We start from the raw sequence: 24,000 nt of genomic DNA, 5'->3' as shown, positions 1-24,000 counted from the left end.
CTAAAAACATGCTGGCTATGCCCTTGCAACTCCCACTCTAATATCACCCACCCCATCCAAACACTACCTTTCTTTCCACTCCACTAACTACCTTGATTATAGCAAGCTCAGATACTCATAAGCCAGTACTCATTATACAGCAGGAACTTCTTGTAACATTTGTTAATGTCTGTTGTGTACTTCACAGATAAAGATTCTAGTTGTCTACTGATGTATTATGTTCTTCATCTGTAAATATGTTGTAAGTAATTGCTATGTAAATTGTTAATCGCTATGTAATCCAATGTAACTACTGTCTGTTTATTTTAACTGTGGAGCTTTTCTCCTCGGGCCTCCGCTGAAACTGGACCTACGTCCAGTCGGACACTCCCGGGCAACAAATATAAATAAATAAATATATCTACTCCTTGTTGTTAAAAATAATAGTTTATTTTAGTTTCTTAACTCATGCACATTTACAAATACAGAGGGATGGATGGTTAGGCACCTATTTAGAGTTTAGTAGTATAGAAGTCACAACATTTATTCTTAAGATAAATACACTAACAGAAAAAGTTTATAACTGTATTTTTGTGTATCAACTAATGAGAAACTTCAACAATATTAATAAAAAATGATAACCATAGACTCTTGGAATGTTAAAGAAATGGTAGATAAAAAGAAAAGAAATTTAATCATGCACCTCACATACCAAACTAAGGCTGATATAACTTTCTTAAAAGAAACTCACTTAGATGACCAACTTTGGGTTAGGGAAAGGAAAAGAAAATGGGTTAAAAACAATAGTTGCTGCAAATTATAGTTCTTTGTCCAGGGGAGTGGCCATTATAGTAAATAAATCCTTCCAAGGAGAGATTATTTCCTACGAAGCTGACTCAAAGGGAAGATGGGTATTATTTACTACTGAATATCATACTTTAAACAAACCATTACTCTTTCTTAATATATATAGCCCCTGCTCAAATCAACAGCTCTTCATTTATGAAATCTTTAATATATTAGCCAAATACCCAAATCATCTGTTTATTGTATGTGGGGACTGGAATGCTTTACTAAATCTAGATAAGGATAGATCGCATCATAAAAACAGACAGTCACAATCTACCACTACAGCACTTGAAGAATTACAAAATACATTTGAACTAGTTGACCCTTATGTTAAATTTCAATATGATAAAACAATATCAAGATTCACTTTCTTTTCAGCCACTCATAAAACTTGGTCCAGGATAGATGCTTTTCTAATTTCCCATGCTTTCCTTTCTAACAAATTAAATTAGGCTGTATCACCTAGAACTCTTTCAGATCATTCCAAAATTAGACTTTTAATAAACTTTTAAGCTCATAAACAAAATATTTCCTATTTCAATACCTGGACGTTAAATCCTAAAATTATACAAAACCAAGAAACTACACAAGAAATTCAGAATGTGCTAGCCCAACTTCAAAATGATTTTATATCCGATCAAATTCCATACGACATACAATGGGCGGCTACCAAGCCAGTCCATCAGGGGTATTATTATTCAAAAATCTGCATGGGTCAAAAAAAAGTATAACAATCTTAAGAATGAACTAGAGTGTCAAATAAACACTGCTGAACTAGAACTTCAGGAAAAATATTCTAAAGAACTTGAGGAAAAAATAATTGATTGGCAAAAACAATTACACAAACACTATTTAGAAAATATCTCCTTCTCAGAATTAAGGTCAATATATCAATATTCAGAATGGGCTCAATCACCATCAAAATTCCTAGCTAGACTAATTAACATAAAAAGTGGACCTCCTAGGATCAAATAAATAAAATATGAAGACAGGTGAAATATAAAGATCAAGATATAGTGGACGCTTTTGAAGATATTTATAAGAAATTGCATGAATGGGCGTACCTTCATTGAAGGTTGTGCGTCAGGGCTGGCAACTCGGCACATAAAAATCTACTGCCAATCATTAGTGGACCGGAGTTCCGCTGTGGCGACCCCCTAACCGGGAAAAGCCGAAAGACACAACAACATACAATATACCCTTATCATCATCTAGAGACAGATTTGAGGATTTTATACATAATATAAACTTTCCACAAATTACAGAAGATCAAAGGAAACTCTTAAAATCACCGTTACATTTAAAAGAGATAAAAGCTGCAATAAACAAACTAAAATTAGGTAAATCCCCTGGGCCTGATGGATACACATCTGATTTTTATAAGCTATTCATGGAACCTATCTCCAAAGTGTTATTAAAAGTTTTCAACTGTATAATACAATATGGTATAACAGACAAATACTTAAATAACTCCAAGACAGTGTTGATTCCTAAACCGCATTCTGACCCAACAGATCCAGCAAATTATAGACCAATAGCCCTCATAAACACTGATCTTAAGATATTAGCCCATGTTATAGCAAACAGACTTAAGAATATACTCCCCTCTATTATTTCCCAACAACAAATGGGCTTTATGACAAACAGGCAAACAAGTGACAACAGCCTCCTTTTAGATACCATTGCAAGACTACTTAATAGGGATAAATGCCCCAGATATGCCCTTACAGTACATGCAACTAAAGCTTTTGATGCAGTAAACTTAGACTTTCTCTTTAACATACTGCCTTTATATGGTTTTTCTCAAGAATTCATTAAAATGATCCAGGTTCTGTATCAGAAAGCTTCTACCACTATACAGGTAAATAAACTTATAACTAACCCTATACTCTTATCCAATGGTACAAAACAAGGATGTCCTCTTTCGCCATACCTATTTAATCTTTATCTAGAACCCCTCCTTCTGTTTATTACGCAAAAAACCTTTCATCATATTCCCAGAATCCGCAATACAAATCTTATATACTCGGCCTTTGCTGATGACTTAAATATATACTTCCAACTCCCCACTACTAACCTCCCAAAAATACTTAAAGTTATTGATGAGTTCCCGGTAGTTTCAAATTATAATTTAAATTTAAACAAATCACACATATTTCCCCTCAATCCTATAAGGCATAAAGAACTGTACTTTCCTATGAGTGAGATCAAAATAAACTACCAGATAAAATATCTAGGAATAATATTTACTTCAGACTTCAAAGATATTATAAACAATAACCTACTAACCACATGGACTAGTATTCAAAACAATATGGATAGATGGAAGAACATTAATACGTCTTTACTGTCAAAAGCTAGTGTTGTCAAGATGAATTTTCTACCAAGAATACTCTTCAGTTAAATGCTACCTTTTCAAATATTCCCCACAACTTCTTCCTTGCCATGGAAAAAGCTATATCAAGATTCTTATGGTATCCCAAATCTACCAGAATTAAATATGCAAAACTTGTACTCGCCAAAGATAAGGGGGGATTGGGGTTACCTGATTTTAAGCTTTACTATAGTATAATTACTGTATACAGACTAATACAAATAATAAACTATGACTCGTATATAAATACTTGGACACCCCAGTGGACCAAAATCTGGTATGAACAGTTGAAATCCCTTGGCTGTAATATCAAATCCTTACCATTCTTGAATTTAAACCAGGCTAGCATATACACAAAGAATTTACACCCACTAATTAAAAACATGATTCTTACAACACAGAAACTATTTAAATCATTGCAATTAGCTGACGCTTTTGCCCTTATAGAACCATTACACACAAATCCTAATTTACTAATAAATAATAAAACCAGTAAATCTAACAAACTACCCCCTGATAAAAGACTACACAATATGGGATATATACCAATGGAAAGACTCTAACACGGGGCAAATGAGACTTGAACTCAAACTTCCTATGAAATATAGTATTATTCTTAACCAACTTCATCATCTTATAAATGCTAAATTCTCACAAATACACACAGACTTACAGAACATAGATTTAGTTAAATTAATACTTGAAAATCTTGCAATTAAAGGGAAAAGAATTTCTAGGACTTATAAAATTGTAATGAGTGCAAAACATCAGAATTCTTTATTACTTTCAAACTATTGGCAAATGGAAAATCAATCACTGACTGAAGAAAATAAGAAACTAGCCATTAAAAATACAATCAAATTCATTCCTTTCAAGAAGCTGTTATATACACAAATTATGGTAAATAACAATCTATATTATACCTTATCTAAATTAAATAAATTCAATCCTACTTTTTCGCCTATTATGTCCCTATTGTCCGGATCAAACAGCTAATATTTTACATGTCATGTGGAACCGTACTAAAATACACAACTTATGGTGTTCCTTGAGAGTAAGATTAGAGTAGATGGGATATGAAAAATCAACCCTTACTTGGGAGACAGCTATATTGTACATTAAATATCAATCAACTCCCAAAAATATTAAAACGTCTTTATTACGATGTGTGCCCTTATTAAATTCTTTATTACAAAGAATTGGAATGTCATGTCACCAATTACATGGGAAAATTTTAGCAATCTTGCTATGAAATATATCTCATCTCACAAATTAATTTATTCAAAAACAAACGCTATTACCAAAAATATTGGGGTTACTTGCTAGATATAATTCTTGACAAATAAAATTTGCCTACAAATTGTCATGAAAAGCTAACCTTTAAATAAGAAATGAATGTAGTATAACCAGCCTTTCTTGCATCTTCTCCCTTCTCTTAGTATATGTGTAACTAGATATTTTCCCTAAACATACAAATAAATGGTTAAATTTCTATTTTTACTTTATATATAGACTATCCCCATTTTAACTATCCCTTATGAGACCAAATGAACATGAGAATTCTCATACTTTACTTGACGATGTAGTGACTTCTTGTGTATATATTGTGTGTATATATATATATATATATATATATATATATATATATATATACATACATATATATATATATATATATGTGTGTATATAATTTTCTCAGAATGAGATTGTTGTCTGTTTTTTTTAGATAGGTATTTGTATTGTTTATTTGTGTTTTTGAGTTACCGTATTGTTGTTAGTATTTGAAAAAAGAAAATTGAAATAAAGAAATTTTGGGGAAAAAAAATACTGTTTGCGACTGACTGTTCAGTTATGTCTTGTAATTGTATTCATTAGCAACCAGTTATTAATCCCATGTTGGTAAGCAAAGCAAAGGAAAACATGGTACCACACTCTATTAGTCTTCAAATTAAGCCTGAGCTTATTGTCTTTTCAGACTGGAGTGATAAGCAAAACCAGATGTTTAAACTGACTAGTTTTAGGTTGAAAACTTGTTAAGCATTCAGCAACAGCAACTGACTACTATGAGTGTGAGCAGTTAAAACTTTGAGCCATACAAAAGCCATGAAACACCTGCTGCTAACAATACTGGACTAGCCACTAGTGCAATACATGACAGCACATGTCTGCACCACTAACACTTGTATCTTCTATGAGAACAAGACTTGTTGTGCACTTTGCTGTTGTGTCTATCAGGTAAATGTCTGTGACACAAGGTATAATGATTCTGTGATGGTCCCCTGATGGAGCAGGGGCCTATTGGGCCAAATAGGTCCAACTAGTCTAACGCTGATCTTGGTAGTGGGCTGATGCACGATTCTTTTCAGCCACTACACAGACCTTAAGTCTATGCAATACAAAACCAGCTACAAGTACAAATTGAGTATACATTCAACTGTGCATAACTCACTCAACAGCAAATATCTACATATATGACTAAAATTAAAACATAAATTTGGCAATATAGCAAGTTTCCATTAAATGAGATCAAACGTTGTTAAAGAATACTAAACATTTTAACCAGCATCACGAAAGCATGTGTATTTATTTATTGTCTAATCAAATGTACATCTGTTTTTCTAAACACTGGAAATTCTCATAGCTCATTTGATAGTGAAATGAGACTGTAATGGCTAGGATGAGTTACGAGAGCAATTGTTCATATCTATTGTTTGATAGTTTGAACATTGCAGTGTTCAGCAGGTAAGATGCTCTAGCAGAGACAGGGAGCCAATTAGCCCTGGTAATGGCAGTACAGTGGTGGTCAGTTGGGTTTGCTAGATGAATAAATCTGAGAATTTTATTTTCAACAGTTTGCAATGCTGTGGTGTTGTTGCAAGAAATGGAAAAAATTAGAGGTAATCTGAACTTCTAACCAGGGGATCACATTTACATGGAGTAATGCACTTCAGGAGTAAGTCACCTAAAGCTGAAGTAACACTATGGATATGGTAAAATAAATGTGATAATGGAATAAAGACCGTCATCTAAAATAAAACCAAGACATTTTTTTTGGTTTGTGTGTGAAAAGGATTAAATTACCAAGGGGACTGGTAATAACTGGGGTTGTAATACTGGCTAGTCTCTTAAAAGTACTAAATATCATGCCAGAGGATTTGAAGGAGTTAATACATTTGCTGCCGGTACGCCAATTCCAAGAAACTGAGATGTCACTCTGCAAACAGGAGGTAATTTGGAAGAAGAATTTAACTGTAATAAAGATTCTCATGACTAAAGCATTACTTTCAGGAAAGGCAAGTCCTAGGGAAGGCTTTATACATATTTTTATGCGCAACTTCTGAGAGACTTGGTTCGCTACAATCACCTGCATTAGAAGGTGAAGTTAAGTGCAAACTTGCAGTACTGTATTTTTAGTCTTCTGTTAAGTACAAACTTGCAGTTTTAAAAGTACTGTATTTAATTTTTTCTGTTACCTAATTGTTTTCACTGAATAGTGTGCTGTGTGTCTCTCTGCAGTTAGTTCCCCACTCATCCTCCCTGTTCTTGTCTTGGTGTTAGTGGCTCTGGAATTGCCCTCCCTTCCTGCAAGTCTGTATTTGAACTCTCCTCCTGGGTGTATTTCATTTGCTCACTTAGAGTACAGTGAGATCACATCCTGAGTCTAGTGTTCACTCTACTTAATACTGAGAGAAGCTTTGACAAGGCCAACCCGCTTAGGTTCTTCCTTCCTCTCTCCCTGCACTTTACTAACAAAAAAAATGTACTTTATTCATCTGCTTTTACTATACGTGTGTTTCTTCCTACTTTATTTTGCTTTTGCCTCTTCTTAAAAGTGCTCAATTTTTTTTTTATTCTGCTGCATTTATTATTGCTTGGTAGGTAGCCTGATTAAATTGTAACTGTTATTCTAAGTCTTTTGGTTTAAGCACTTGGGTTTCATACCGGTTGTTTTGCATTAAGAAGGTTTGTGGTCTGCACTGTTGTGGCAGGGCAGGTAGCTTACATCTTTCTAAGCTGGGAATTGCTGATTGAAGGCTCAGTGTCTGCTATTCTAAAAGTGTATTAGTTCTGGCTTAAGCACTTGGGCTTCAAGCCAGTTATTCTAAATTAAGGTTTGTGGTCTGCACTCTTGTGGGAGGAGAGGCTGGATTCTGCCCTTCTGAGCTGGGAATTTCTGGTCCCAGGCTTACTGTGCTTGCTTATTTGAACCATTTCTTTCTGAAATTGGTGTGCCTTGTTGCTGTAGCATAGACCAGATTCAGGCCTGCTGAATCTAGCTTTGGTTGTATAACTTGAGCACTGATCTAGGCCATCTCTTTTTTGAAGAAGGTTCCCCTGCACCCTAGCGGCAGGAGTGTGCAGTTAGAACTTGCCTGATTGAAGACTGCTGGAACAGGGCTCAGTTTTGAGCTTTCTTCTGGTTAAATGGGTAACTTGTTTAAATCAGTTTGTTCATTTTCTATTGTTTTATATATATAAAAATTGCACTTTATTCATCTGCTTTTACTGTATTTGTGTTTCTTCCTACTTTATTACTAGGGGCATTGACTACAACTCTGATCTGAGATATATAACAATAAGTATCCTTTTCTGTGCATTTAAAGTGTTTTTTTTATTGCATCTGCTTTATTTTCTGAAAAAAAAAAAAAAAAAAAAAAAATACTTGTTCCCCGCCTTTCTAAGATAGTATAGTCCAGTTTTCAGGTTTGTGCTGAATACAGGGCTGTGTTACAAATCTCTGTATTTGCCCATACCTTACTTGGATAGAAGGAAGTTTCTCTGTTTACCTGTGAGAGGGGGGAGCTTTGAGCAGTCTATCTGTCCCTGGAGGAGTGGTTTCAGCCCAGAAATTAAATTTCCCTCTCTTTCATTTCCCTGCTATAAAAAACACATTTGTCTGGTTTTACGCCGGGCAGCACCAGTTAGCTAGGGTATAACTATTCCCTGCTCCACAAAGTCTTCTCTTCAATTTTTTCCTTGCAACTAGACACACTTTCAGCTTAAGCACTGAAGCCATTCATTTCTCAGCCCGGCACGTGCTCAAAACTCATAGTAAGCACTTATAAACCCCTAGCACTAGACCTCCCCCCCTATACTGTACAGAAGTACAAGGCTCTCTATTCGACCTTACCAGCCATTCAGTAAAACTGTTCACTGTACCTATCCAGGCATGTCCAAAGGGCAGTTTTAGGTGTACTCTCCAGTCCAACTGGTGAAGCTGGGCATTTTGAGGCAATGTTACAACTGCCTCATGTACACAGACAACCCTCTCCTCCTACCACCAAACACGAATACATGCGAGAGATGCAATTATACAGCCAAACTGGAGGCTAAGCTCTCTCAAACCCAAGACTGGATCAGACGGTGAAGAGGAGAAGGGAAATACTTGCATCACACCACCAGTCTCACAAAGACCCATTAAACCAGCACCGGCAAAACACACACATAAATACACGAAAACATACTCAGGCGCTCCAAATACAAACGTGCAAAAGCAACAGAGACCTCCAAAGCAGACATCCAAGCAACCTCCACCACCAAACACAAACAATGAAACGCATACTTCACAAACCCTGTGTGCCACGCAATCACAGCCCTTAAGGCAAAATAACATACCCAACATACTAGTAATAGGTGACTCTATATAGTCAGGCACACTGATGTCCCACTCACTAGGCTGAATAAGGAGAAGGTTACTGTTAGCTGCCTGTCGGGTGCCAGGATCCACCACATAACACAAGCACTCAGGTCACTCCAGAACAAGTACAAATACAACTCTGTCATTGTCCATGTTGGTGTGAATGACCTGAGCCATACCTCCCTGGACTACATGAAAAGAGACATGGAAGAGCTCTCTGATCACATAGCCCTGACTGGTATGACTCTGACCAGCATCCTGCCCTCAGCAAGAATGATACCAACGTATAAAAAAAAAATGATCAATTTCAACAATTGGCTAAGTTTCTGGTGCCATTCAAAGGGAATTAAGTGTCTGTCCGCCTGGGATGACATGCTCGACAATCCACGCTGCTTCGCTAGAGACGACTTGCACCTGTCACCCTTAGGCTTTCGAATACTGACCAAGGCTCTTGCTACCCCCATAGTGCCTTTTTTAGGCAAGGCTCAGACAAACCCACCACCGTAAATAGCACAAGTAACAAAAAACTGAGGGCAATGCTACTCAATACCAGAAGTCTAAACCTCAGAAGGCATGCACTCGTGGCACCCCTCAGTATGGAGAAAATCGATATATGTGCAGTAACAGAAACCTGGTTTAAGGCTCCAGAGAGCACCCCAGCACTACCAGACTACAACTCATATCATACATTTCAGCCACAGAACCCGGACCAAAATACAAAAGCCGGGGCCATATCCATATTCATCAAGGATACCCACACCTCCAGGTTAGTGGCACAGCACAATGCTTCAGAGATCATCCACGTGCAACTAACGGGCAAAACTGCAATTCAAACTGTAGCTTGCTACAGATCACCCACCATGTCCCAGGACCCCCATTCCGCATTTCTGGAAACACTGGGAAACATAAAGGTACTACCAAACACCCTAATATTGGGTGATTTCTATTACCCAAACATTAACTGGAAGAAGTACTAACTCCCTTGCCAAACATTTAACTCAAATGCCCTGGATCAACGGGTCAACACTCGCACCACAGGTGACAACATACTGGACCTGGTCATCACCAACATGGGCGACTGGTGTTCCACACCGGAGGTCAACCCCTCGCTGGTTAGATCTGAACACAAACAAATCATTTTGGATATCCACATTTTGCCCCCACCCCTGCACAAGGAAACCACCATGAAAAACTTTTCAAAAGCAAACTTCATGTTACATAAGACCGAGGTGGAAAGTTTCAAAGCCCCCATGCTAAAGGATAACACTGTCCAAGCTGCAAAATCCTTTACTAATGCATTCTGTGGGCACCTACAAGAATGAATGTATCATGCTATCCCAAGCAAAACCAAGACTCACTCATCCAAGAAAAGGAAACCAGTCTGGTGGACCCCTGCCATAAACAAACTATACAATAGAAGGAGGAAACTAGTACAGAAAAGAGTAAAATCCCAAGAAGAGAAGATATCCCTGATCAGTATCAGCAAGAAACTACGATCCCTCATAAAATCATACAAGGCGAGCTTTGAAAGAAAAATTGCCAAGGACTCCAAAGATAACCACAAGGCATTCTTTAGCTATGTCAAGAATCTAAGTGGCAATGCTCAGATCTGCTCAGAGTTAGTGCAGAATAGCACAAAATACACTGAACCGACCAATATCGCCAACATCCTGGCAGACAGGTTCAGTGCAAACTTCACCCCTCTCACCCCCAAAGGGGCCCATAATCATACCAGAAAAATGTAGAGCCCCTGAAGTCACAGACACTCAGGTTAAAACAGCCCTCTCCAAAGCCAAAAGCACAGCATCAACGGTACCAGACAGTGTCCCAGGCTGCGTCCTACATGAGCTCAAAGACCAACTAACCCCTCACCTAAACACACTGTTCAAACTGAGCCTCTCCACACACTATGTACCCATAGAGTGGCACACAGCAACAGTTATTCCATTCCACAAAGGTGGAGCCACAACGGACCCCAGGAACTATCATCCTATAAGCCTGACTAGCTTGGTCTGTAAGGCTATGGAGCGCATCATCATGGAACTCATTAACAGAGACATTCAGAACCTCCAAACACTGGACCATACCCAGTTCGGCTTTATTAAGGGCAGATCATGCCTCGTAAACCTGGTGGACTTCTTTGAGACGGTTACCATGGCTATAGACGAGGGAAAGGTGGTACACACAGCATACCTACACCTCGCAAAGGCCTTCGACACCATTCCTTATACTGGTATTATAGACAAGCTCACCAGCCTGAACATAAACCCCTACGTCATAAGATGGGTTGCCAACTGGCTTATGGACAGAATCCACATGGTGAGAGTTGCGGGAGTTAGGTCAGACTCTAAACCGGTTACAAGTGGCGTTCCCCAGGGCTAAGTCCTAGGACCCCCTCCTGTTCGGCATATACTTCTCAGAGGTAAAGGCAAGCACAGGAGGACTATGGCTGACCAAGTTCGCAGACCACTGCAAACTAGGGGCTATAACTGACTCTCCGGCTGATACAGACATCCTCCAAAAGGGTCTCACTGAGACAGATACCTGGTGTCAAAATCATGGCCTCAAGCTAAATGCCAAAAATGCATAGTCATCCCCTTTGGAAAAAACAAAGTACCCACAAACTACCACATAGGTGGTAGTCCCCTAAATACAGAAGACGTAATAAGGGATCTGGGTACCCAAGTAGACAGTAATCTCTCCTTTGATAATCACATTGCCAAAGTGGTTAGGAAATGCTTCTATGTGGCCCACCTAATCACAAAAGGGTTTGCATCCAGATCAAAAGAGGTTACTGTGCCCCTCTACTCATCAGACTCATCATAGAGTACAACGCCTCATTTGGGATGTACCTTACAAGACACCTGCAACAGCTGGAAACACCACAGAAGTACCTCACCAAGAGGATCACTGGCCTCAAACAGATGCCCTATGCAGCTCGACTGAAGAAACTCCAGCTGTACTCGGTTGCATACCGCCTACTCAGAGGTGATCTCTGCCTGACATACAAGGCCATGTCCAACACAGAAGTGATGGACATGCTCCACCTAAAGAAAACCACATCCCCTCGAGCCACATGCTATAGGGATCTAAACCTCACTACACCAATAAATAGGATGTACTGGAGGGACAGATTCCTGTCCCAGAGACTTCCCATGCTTTGGAACAAGATCCCAATCTACATTAGGCAGAGCTCCTCGCTAACACTCTTTAAAAGAAACCTTGACGAGTGGATGGGAAACAGAAAGTTTACCCTGGGGATCAATTCAATGGCTCTGCTGGACAGAGGCACAGGGAACTAATCTAAGGGGGTGGCGAAAGCCAACACACTCTGGCTAGGCTTATAAATGCCTTTGGGCAGATAGCCTAGTACCTACCTATGAACCTATATATATATTTATATATAGGTAGATAAAAAAAGAGAAAAGCAAGGGATGTGAAACTATGTCTTAAGGCACACCAGCGCCCACAGAACAAAAGGAGAAATAATTCTATTTGAAAAATAAGTGCCTGTAGAGGAAACATGCCAAAAGTTTAACTGTTTATTTGTACAGTATTTGCATTGCATTAAAAAATGAATGTTAAAAACATGTATCAAACGTTAAACTGTTGTACACAGAGTGCACTCTCTCTCCACTTAGTGAAGATGTGCTAATAAAAACTGTGCATATCATTCAGTTGTATATACAAACAACTGTGCACATATAAAACAGTACTCTGTCTTTAAGAACTGCCTAATCACATAATGCATTGAGACTAGCCTGCTAGCTTTACAGCTGGAAAGGAGAGATAAAGCTGTCCATTGTCTTTTTGCTGTGCTGCCATTTTGTGAGTCACTAAAGATGCTGTTGCTGTTCTACTTTGAATGCTGGTGCCTACTGCCATTTTTCACAACACAACTCAAACCAAGATGACAAAGGTCAAGATTGTGGCAGATATATTAGTTTTGTCTGAGCCTTGTTATAAATGTTTTAGATATTGTACCTGGAGAATTAAACAGACTGTGTAGATTATAAATACAGCAGTTTAAGCCCCTTCTAAAGGCAAACACTTAGTGTTTCACAGTGAACAAGCTACACTTTCTCTCTCCCCATCTTATTGTTTGGTTAGTGACAGAATTGGGTAGAAGCAGAATTTCACAAATCAACAAAATATTTCAACAGCCCTGCCCTGCCATATCTGATGGATAAAAAACTGCAGTACACAAATGCAGTTACACAACATTATATGTAAATATACTGCAGCAATACCTTCTATCCATCTGCCATGGTGGTAGTACACTTGCTTCCCAGAAACTTCACCCTGTAAACGAAGAAAATTTCAAACATCTTATGTAATTCATAATTTTAATCACAGAGACTTAATGTTGCAGAGACGTGTCATTTCAGAATAGAACACATTTAAATGGTAGGCCTTGCATGAGGTTTTCAACAATTTATCAAAGCAAGAGAAAGAAAAAGTTACAGAATAGTTTCCCATTAAAAGGCCAATTTTACAGAAAAATCAATCAAGCTACATCAATAAATCATTAATACCATATTGTATGTTTTTCACCAGATACTTATGTGAAGCAGTCTACAGTGATAAGAGTGCCAGATTCCTTCAATACTATGTAACACACGCTTTCTTAATCAGTTAATTTCCATCAGAGATTAAATAATGGCATGCCTAAAGATATGCACATCTGAAAAATAAAATGCATTTATTCTGATCAGAAAAAGGTAAATGCCAAGTCTAAACATTTTTACTTTGTCACTTTGTACCGCTTTCTCATATTTATAATCTAGCAAATATAGAAAAGGAGAGGGAATATGGACTGGAGTACAAAGGCATTGCCAGGCATATGTCTAGTCTGCCGTGGCATATACTAACACTTCTACATTATTGCAGCAAATACATGGCATAGCACACAGTTTTTATTTATTTATTTATTTTTTTAATATGGTTCCTTTTTTTCTCAAATACAATTTTTTTCAGTTTTTACCATCACTGCCTGTCAATCCTCTACAGCTTGCCTTAGGTGAAACCATGTCCTAGGCTAAGGGCTCTATAACAGCCCCCCACATCCCCAGTTGAGCCAGTGACTCCTCACATCCTGGTCTCTACACAATGTCCAGATTACTTTTTTCTTTCTTTTCATACATTTTGTCGTATTCTTCAGATATTTCGTACATTCTTTCAATATACCCCAGTTAGCCAAGACTGTAAAGTAATAACTGTGAAAGAAATAACTGAATTAAGCTGGGATGGGGGTATCTTTTAGCCTCTAGGACCATAAAAACAATGGGGTGGTAGATGCTCTAAGGTGCATTTTAGAGCTTTTTTTTTAAACAACCATTTCATCCGATGACAGTCTGAAAAAAAAATCATGACTAAGGAAAGCAATTCAGCCTTACTCATCAACTGGCCAAGACTGCAGTGCAATAAATGTGGACAAAATAACTAAATTAAGCCAGGGGTCGTATAATAGTGCACATCTCCCTACCTTACCCACCTAAAAAAATCATCTTCTGTGTATCCCTCTGGTATTAGACTTGGAAGAGAGTGAAGGCTCAAATGGACATAGTCATATATTTCAACTGACTGATGTCATACAGATATACAGCATGCTTCTAACCCCTAGCTCTCAAAAAAACATTATCTTCATTGCAACCCTTATGATGTCAGACTGTTATGAAACTGAAAGAAATAAAACATTAATATATTTCAACCCAATGCTGTGAGATGTACATAAATGGTATGCTCCTTACCACTACCCCTAAAAAGATAGTCTCCTGCATACACATCTGATGTTTGTGAAGAAAGTGAAAAAAATTGACAATCACGGTAATGCATTCCAACTTTTTTTCCTCTTAAAATGTACACTGCCCATAAACAAGCTACAATGGCCTTTTGTGCACACCTCTGAGGTTTCCTAGGAAAGCCAAAAAAAAATGACCATATTCTCCTCAGGACCCACACAAGCTGCTATAACCGTCTATATAAATTAATTAGGGCTGACTTCAGAATACGTGGGGTTCATGGCAGAGACCACTACTGAGCCTGAATCAAAATCCACTTATACAGCCTGGGCTGTGGGTCCACCATCTTATGTAATGGTTTTTATGTCTTATTTTTGAAAGGCAATAACTTGACTGTAAGAGATGTACCTGGATATATTGTGTATTTCCACAGATAAAAAACAATGACATTTTTTCTTTTAACAAGTACACGTACTGATACTGACCCTTACAAGCCAGGTCTATAATAAGATGCACTGATTTTTCTCAGATTTATAAACACATACTGATACTTATCCTGAAAGCCAAGTCTACCACAAGATGTACAAACACACACACACACACACACACACACACACACACACACACACACACACACACACACACACACACACACACACACACACACACACACTGCATGCTTACCTTCAAGCAAAACAGAGGAATATCAATTCACCTACAGCATGTCTTGGAGGAAATCAGAGCACATGGATAACTCAACACAGAGACAGAGAGGGCATGCAGACTCCCCACAGGGGGTGGGGGAACAGACAAGAACATAACCAGAGTCGAGCACTGAGAAATGGTAATGCTACTCACTGTGCCACTCTGGCAAAGAGCAGGCACTTTCACACATCCTGCTCAAACCAAACAAAGCAAGATAGTAACATTTTGACTTAGTGCAATGCAGATGTCTGTAATCAAAAATGAAATAAATTATAGCCAGTTTGTTGGTCTTAAATACACTGCAACACAACTAAATAGAAAATAATTATCTTCTGTGTATCCAAAATGTGTTTGCACTCAAACACACAAGCTTAAATCATAGCAATACTAATTTTACACCGAGTACAGCAAACACATTTGTGACACTATTGCCACTCCAGACCAGTAGTCAAACAGCAGGAGGGTTAAGTTACTATTATCAATAGATGGCCTCCATACCCCTCAACTACAGTCACTTACTCAATGTGCACAGCTCAGATGTCTGAAGTGGTAAAAAATAACATAATAATAAAGGACATAGTAACTTGATTATTTTTTCACAAAACCATACAGCAATCACAGCGGTATTCCATTTTACTTCACACAAAATGACAAGTTCTGAAAGCCAGATTAGTGACTAAACTGAGCAAATGACAACAGGGTCAGTTACATTCATCCAAGACAGCTCCCACCCAACAGTTGTAGCTACTTTAGCATACACTTCACACGTCTGTCTATAATAAAAATGATGCCCGTGCAATGTATTTCAGCTATGTTTCATAACAGTAGCTTCACAAGATATTCCAAGTTGATTCACACAAATCACATTAGTTTGACAAAGTAAAATAATGAAGAAACAGTAGCAGTTATGCTCCATACATTTTCTAAAGATTCAATCTTCCGTTCTTTTATCTTCTTTGCAATATTCAATATTTCCTTAATATACTACTTTAGACTTTGTTTTCCATTTTCTACCAATTGCCTTTTTGACTGCCAATAGCATGCAACTTAGTACTTTACTATATTTAGGCAATACAGATCCTATATCCCAAGTTAAAAGAATGATTTACCATTTTTTACTGCCAACATTTCTGCCAAAGTACTCTCTAGGGAAATTTTAAAATTCTCCAAATCATTACATTTCCAAAAAATGTTTCCAATTTCTCTCTTTCTCTTTCCCATCACATCTCCAAAATGTAATGTTTATCTAAAGAAAATCCTCTGAAATTTTCATGGAGAATAAAATACCTGTGCAAACACTTCCATCCAAAAATACTACACCTTCTGGATGTTGTTGCATACTTGGGAGCCCTACAGACTTTTGTCCATTTCCTTATCCGTCACTCTAGTCTCTTATAATCTTTTCTAACCTCTTCTGATTTACTTTTATAGTTATTGTATAATATTTTACACAACCAACTCATTATCCTCTTTTAACAGCACTGTCTGTTCTAGATTCAACTAAAACCTCTATAAAAACAGTTTTTTTTCTTTAGCACTCCCTTATCTCTTTGCCTATACTCTTATCGATCCCTGATAGGGAAGGCAATCTGTAACATGCAGATCAAATGCCTGCTTTGCCTCATCCCACTGTATTATTTTCCCCTCCTGAGTAATTTGTTCCCAAACCTTGGTTCTTTTGATAATTTCATCCAATAAATCTCATTCCCCCCTCACCTGTTTTCTATACTCCAACTTGCACGCATCCGTATTGGTTAAGATCTTTCGCATTCCCACACTAGCTTACTTCTTGGGAATACGTTCTGCCATTTCACAAATATAGTATTCTGTATGGCTGTTACTATTCTCCTTGTGGACATGCATCCAAAATCCTTGTCTCTCTTCATCCCCTGAACACTTCTCCCATTTTGTCAACATTCTTTTACTCTCTGATTTATAACCTTCTTTTGGAGTTATGTAAATGAGCCTTAAATGTGTGGTTTTAAAAGTATCCCTTCAAATCACATAACCCTAAACCACCTTAATCAATGGGGAAAATCAGTGTACCCCACTTAACTCTTGCCCTTTTCCCCTTCTAAATAAATTAATTTAAATTAAATTCTCATCCATAACTTATCTGGTTAACAAAATATGCCTGACATATATGCAAGACTACAGTGACTAAAAGCATTTACACTGCTTGTATTGTACTATCCATACCCCTTGTTAAGAGCTTCTGCCTCCTTGATTTTTGTATTGTCTTCTATTAAAGTCTAACCCACATTCCCATAACTACTTCGCTGCCATAACAGAATCTTTTTTAATCCATACATCTAAATACTTCACTTCTGCCTATCATGTCCATATAATTTTAATTATTACTGATCCAATCCATGCAGGAGTGTGGAGTTTGTGACCATAGCTTTTGTTTTATCATCATATATTTTATATCCCAAAAAAAGACTTGAACATATCTCAAACTATTTCACACTGAAATGTCACTTTCTGTATTTATCAAGTACAAAATAATATCTGGAAAGAACACTAAACTTTCTTTATTATCAGACTAGTTATGTCTTTGAATTTCGGATTCCTTTATTTTCTTTGCTAAAAGCTCTCTATATAAAGCAAGTAACTGAGAGGAAGAGGATATCCCTGCCCGTTTTCTCTGTTCAAGCACTGCTTGTCATAGAGGAGCCCTCCTAAGTTAATTATTGCCTTCAGCCCCTCATATATATCCTGCTTATAAGCCCCATCACTCAATCATGGAATGCAATAACTATCACTTCCTACTCAAAATCACATCCGACCCTATCAATTGCGTTTCTTGTGTTCCCTGTTATCAAGACCTACTAACAACAGTGAGTTCACTTATATCTGCTTCATCACTGTTCTATTAATGTTATTAAATTGTTGCCTCCATACCACATAAGACACAGATACATATATGCATGGTTTAAAACAAAGTACAGTTGCTTAAGTCCTACTTACTTGTAATAGTAGATGTTCAAATTCTTTACTGCCTCAGTTTCATATTGGATTATCTGCCAAGTTAACACAGTACTGCTCAGCTTTCAAAAGCTCAGACTACCATCCCTCTCTCTTCTGTGACAGCTGATTGTCTCAGCATATCCCGAGAGGGAACACTAGAGTTGTTACAGGAAGTGAGTGCTTAGGCTTTCTCTTCCACAAAAAATAAGAGGAAAGTACCCGAAGCCAGAATCTTCTAGCAAGAGTAAATTTGCAGTCAATCACAATACCATATGAAACTAATCCAACAACAACCAAATCAAAAAGGTTGAAACCCACTTTAACTATGCTCAATCTAGGGGATGGTAGGTGGGTGCTGCAACTGAGGCAGTGAGGAATTCAATCAACTGTTACAGGTAAGTAGGACTTAAGCAATTATACTATACTATATTCATCAATCTCACTGCCTCAGTGGCATTTTGGGTAGATTCCCAAAGCTTACACTACCTGGGAAGTGGAAGGGTAAGGATTTAGGAGCACCTTGAGAATAGTCCTAGCAAAGCTTGCCCTGGACCTTGAAAAGGAATCCAGTTTGTATTGCTTTGTGAAGGCATGAACAGAGGACCAGGTTGCTACCGCTAGAATGCTTCTACAGTCCACCCCTTTCCAATATGCCATCAAAGAGGATATGGTCCTAGTCGAGTGAGCCTTAACTCTTCTTGGAAGAGATTTACCATGATAGGAATAATAGGAAACAGCAGCAGAGGACAACCATTGTGCAACAGTTTGCTTAGAGACAGGTTGACCTTTCTTAATCTCCAAATAAAAGCCAAGCAGCTGTTCACCATTCCTAAAGAGCTTTATTCTGTCAAGGACATAAGCTGCCTGTGCACATCCAAGGTATGTACAATTTTTTGTAACAGAATACAACACTGGGAGATTTTTTGACTTGATTTAAGGTAAATACAGAAGCAACTTTATTTTATTTGTAGTTAACATTTGATTACCATGAAAGCTTAACTGGACATAAATCCCATTTTCAGTGGAGGTCTGGGGAGAAAAGCTTGTATTGTCAGGCTCTGGATTGCATTGCATAAGTGGAAATTCCTTAAGATTCCAAGAGCAGGCCAAGTTATTTCTTATACTTATTTCACTGAATTGCACTTCTGAAACGCTTATAATTGTGCTATACAGTTGATCTATTATATTTTTGCACTGTTATAAAGCTTTTTTTTACTGTTTCACTGCATTTATGTACTGTTTTAAAGTGTTTTAACATTACTTAACTGTAAACTGCTTTTTCATACTGAGAGTTGTATTTTCTGTTTGTGATTGCTCTGTCCGAACATTTATGTGCATTTTTGTCTGTTAAAAGCATTCTCTAGTCTGCTCCTTGATCTGTTTAAAACTTTCATTTAGTGGCTACAGCTAGGAACTGTAATTTTTCCCACCCACCATCCCTTGTGTTGTGTATTTTTATACTTGGTGACTTTGCAGTTGCCCGCCCATACTGTATATTTGATCTGTGACACTCCTCCCAGTCTAGTGTCATTAGTTCACTCAATCTAATAGAGAACATTTGTGAAGGCCAACCCACTCAGATTCCTAACATTGTATTAACTTCTGTTCCAGCTTTCTCCATTTCCACTTTACTGGAAAAAAAAAATTCTAAGCTTGCTTCCCCCCTTTCCTGTGGCAGGTCAGATACGGATTTGCTGCGTCCAGGACTGTTTGTGAGCTCCTAAGCCCCCCCCACTTAACTGGGGTTAAACTATTCCTGGCGCCATAAAGTCTGTTTTTCAAAATTTCCCTTGCAACTAGCCAGCTTTTTAGTTTTAGCACTCATCTGTTTCTTTGATCTCAGCACTTGTTCAGAACTCATTGTAAGCACTAAATAAGTTACAAATTACTACAGCACTCAACTTTCCTCACTTGTCTAGAGGAAAACAGTTTTTAGTACTTAATAAATAAGCACCTATTCAGGCATGTCTTAAAGGTCAGCTCCCGGTGTTTTCTCCTGTCTACCTCATGAATCTGGGCATCTTGAGACAATGCAGCAATTGCCTCATGTACACAGAAAACCCTCTCCTCCTACCACCCAACACTACGACCTGTGAGAGATGCACTTATACAGCCAAACTGGAAGCAAAGCTCTCTACCAAAGACAGGCCTAGACAGTCAAGAGGAGAAGGTAAACACTTGCACAGTACCACACTCATCACATACTCCCTCAAAACCTACACCACCAAAACACACACACACAACCACAAAACACACACCTACATTCGCGGAGGCTCTCTGTACTAATCTGCCAAAACAACAGAGACCTCCAATGCAGAAATGCAAGCAACCTCCACCCCCCAACACAACCCAAATGACACATAGTCCACATACTCAGTGTGCCACTCAACTACAGCCCATAAGGCATAACATACCCAACACTCTAGTCATAGGTGACTCTATAGTCAGGCACACTGATGTTCCACTCACCAGGCTGAACAAGGAAAAAGTTACTGTCAGCTGCCTGTCAGATGCCAGGATCCGCCACATAACGCATGCACTTAGGTCACTCCACAAGTAGTACAAATATGACTCTGTCATTGTCCACGTTGGTGTGAATGATCTGAGACGTACTACCCTGGACTACATGAAAAGAGACATGGAGGTGCTCTCTGATCTTGTAGCCCAGGCCCGTATGACCCTAGCCCTGAGTAGCATCCTGCCATCAGCCAGAATGACACCACAGTACAAGGACAAAATTATTGACTAAACTGGCTAAGCTTCTGGTGTCATTCTAAGGGAATCCAGTACCTGTCTGCCTGGGATGACATGATCGACAGACCATGCTGCTTTGCCAGAGATGGCCTGCACCTGTCGCCCTTGGGATTCCGGATACTGGCAAAGGCTCTTGCCACCCCTATAGTGCCTTTTTTAGGCAAGGTTCAAATGACAAATTCACCACCGTAACAGGTACAAACAAGCAAAATCTGAGGGTAATGCTACTCAATGCTATAAGTCTAAACCTCAAAATGCACTCACTCGAGGCACTCCTTAAAATGGAGAACATTGACATCCGTGCAGTGACAGAGACCTGGTTCAAAGCTCCAGAGAGCACCCCTGCATTACCAGGCTATAATTCATACCACACCTTTTGGCCACTAAACCCGGACTGAAACACTAAAGGTGGAGGCGTGTCCATATTCATTAAGGATATCCACACCTGCAAGCTAGTTGGTCAACATAATGCATCCGAGATTATCCAAGTTCAACTAACTCTGGGCAAAACCGCAATCCAGATTGTAGCTTGCTACAGACCCCCCACCATGCCCCAGGATTCCCACTCCTCTTTTCTTGATACACTGGAAAATATTAAGGTACAACCCAGCACTCTAATAATGGGTGATTTCAACTACCCTACCATTAACTGGGAAAAATACTCATGTACCAACTCTTTTGCTCAACGTTTTCTGGAAATCATCAATTCCAATGCTTTGGATCAACTTATCCACACCCCCACCAGAGGCAGCAATATCTTAGACCTGGTCATCACCAACATGGGTGACCGGTGTTCCACACCAGAGGTCAGCTCCTTGGTCAGATCCGACCACAAGCTAATCACCCTAGATATCCACATCCCACTCCCACCCCCATTAGGAAAACAACTGTAAAACATTTTTCCAAAGCCAACTTCACGCTTCTTAAGACAGAAGTGTCAAACTTCATGACACGCATGCAGATGGACAATAGAGTTACGACTGCTGAATCCTACACAAATGCACTTTATAAGCACTTACACGAGTGCATGGACCGTGCTATCCCTAACAGAAACAAGATGCTATCCTCCAAAAAAAGGAAGCCAATCTGGTGGTCTTCTGCCATAAACAAACTCTACAACAGAAGAAAGAAACTGTTGCAAAAAAGAGTAAAATCCCATGATTGGAGGAACTCCCTGGTCAGCCTCAGTAAGAAGCGGAGATCCCTCATAAAATCCTCCAAAGCTAGTTATGAAAACAAAATTGCCACTGATTCTAAAGACAACCACAAAGCATTCTACAGCTATGTTAAAAATCTCAATGGCAACACTCAGATCTGCTCTGAGTTACAGCACAATGACACTAAATATACAGAACCAACTGATATTGCCAACATCCTGGCAGATGGGTTCAGTGCTAACTTTACCCCCCTCTCACCCGCTAAAGGGCCCATCTTTATACCGGAAAAATGCAAAGTTCCTGTAATCACGGCTGCACAGGTAAAAACTTCACTCTCCAAAGCCAAGAACACAGCATCCATGGGACCTGACAACATCCCAGGCTGCCTTCTACATGAACTACAGAATGAACTGGCACCCCACCTAAGTGCCATGTTCAATCATAGCCTCACCTCAGGCTTTGTGCCCATTGAATGGCGCACAACAGTTATCCCACTCCACAAAGGGGGGGCCACAACAGACCCCGGGAACTACCGCCCCATTGGCCTGACGAGCCTCGTCTGCAAGGCCATGGAACGTATCATGGAACTCATAAACAAAGACATTGGAGATCTTCAAACCCTGAACCCCACACAGTTTGGGTTTGTAAAAGGCAGATCATGTCTCCTAAACCTGATAGACTTCTTTGAAGTAGTCACCAAGGCCATGGATGAGGGTAAGGTGGTTCATACAGCCTATCTAGATCTCGCCAAGGCATTCAACACCATCCCCCACTCTGGAATTATAGATAAACTCACTAAACTAGGTATAAATCCCTATGTCACAAGATGGGTTGCCAACTGGCTTACAGAAAGAACCCACACTGTGAAAGTAGCAGACTCCAAATCAGACTTCAGACCAGTGACAAGTGGAGTACCACAGGGTTCAGTCCTGGGTCCTCTCCTGTTTGGTATCTACTTCTCTGAAGTACAGGCTAACACAGAAGGTCTTTGGCTAACTAAATTCGCAGATGACTGCAAACTAGGAGCCATAATTGAAACTCCTAACGATGTGGACATCCTACAAAAGGGCCTCACTGAGACAGATGCCTGGTGTCAAAGACATGGTCTCAAGCTCAATGCCAAAAGTGCATTGTCATCCCCTTTGGTAAAAATTCTGTACCCATGAACTACCACATAGGCGGTAGTCTACTTAACACCGAAAGTGTGATAAGAGACCTTGGGACACAGGTGGACAGTAGTCTCTCCTTTGATAATCACATCGCCAAAGTGATCAGGAAATCCTTCTACGTGGCACACCTCATCACAAAAGGTTTCTCATCCAGGAAAAAAGAGGTCATTGTTCCCTCTACTCATCACTCATTAGACCCATTATAGAGTACAACGCCCTTTTTGGTATGTACCTCACAAGACATCTACAACAACTGGAAAGGCCGCAAAAATACCTCACAAAGAGGATCACTGGCCTCAAACAGATGCCTTATGCAGACCGTCTCAAAAAACTCCAGCTTTACTCTGTCGCATAGCGCCTACTCAGAGGCGATCTCTACCTAACATACAAAGCTATGTCAAACCCAGAGCTGTTGGACATGCTCCACTTAAAGAAATCCCAATCCCTCCGAGCTACACGCTCTAGGGACCTAAACCTTGTCACCACAATAAACAGAACATGCTGGAGGGATAGATTCCTGTCCCAGAGACTTCCCATACTCTGGAACAGACTACCTATCTATGTCAAACAGAGCTCCTCATTAGCACTCTTCAAGAAAAATCTTGATGATTGGATGGGTAATAGGAAATTTACCCCGGGGATCACTTCTGTGGTTCTGCTTGAC

At 39.0% G+C, this 24,000-nt stretch overlaps 1 long non-coding RNA gene across 1 annotated transcript in view; it reads right to left on the bottom strand.

Moving 5' to 3' along the window:
• The window catches only part of LOC122793538, a 290,317-nt gene that overhangs the window by 120,445 nt on the left and 145,872 nt on the right, over window positions 1-24,000 (bottom strand). Inside the window, exon 2 of the long non-coding RNA XR_006363488.1 lies at window positions 13,091-13,142. This is a non-coding gene — a long non-coding RNA (uncharacterized LOC122793538). The remainder of the gene's footprint in view (window positions 1-13,090; window positions 13,143-24,000) is intronic.

The sequence above is a fragment of the Protopterus annectens genome, chromosome 2.part0 (assembly GCF_019279795.1).
Source record: "Protopterus annectens isolate FY-2018-M chromosome 2.part0, PAN1.0, whole genome shotgun sequence".
NCBI classification, from domain to species: Eukaryota; Metazoa; Chordata; order Ceratodontiformes; family Protopteridae; genus Protopterus; species Protopterus annectens.
Note: the sequence above shows the minus strand (reverse complement) of the source record. Positions and strands in the feature narration are given on the sequence as shown.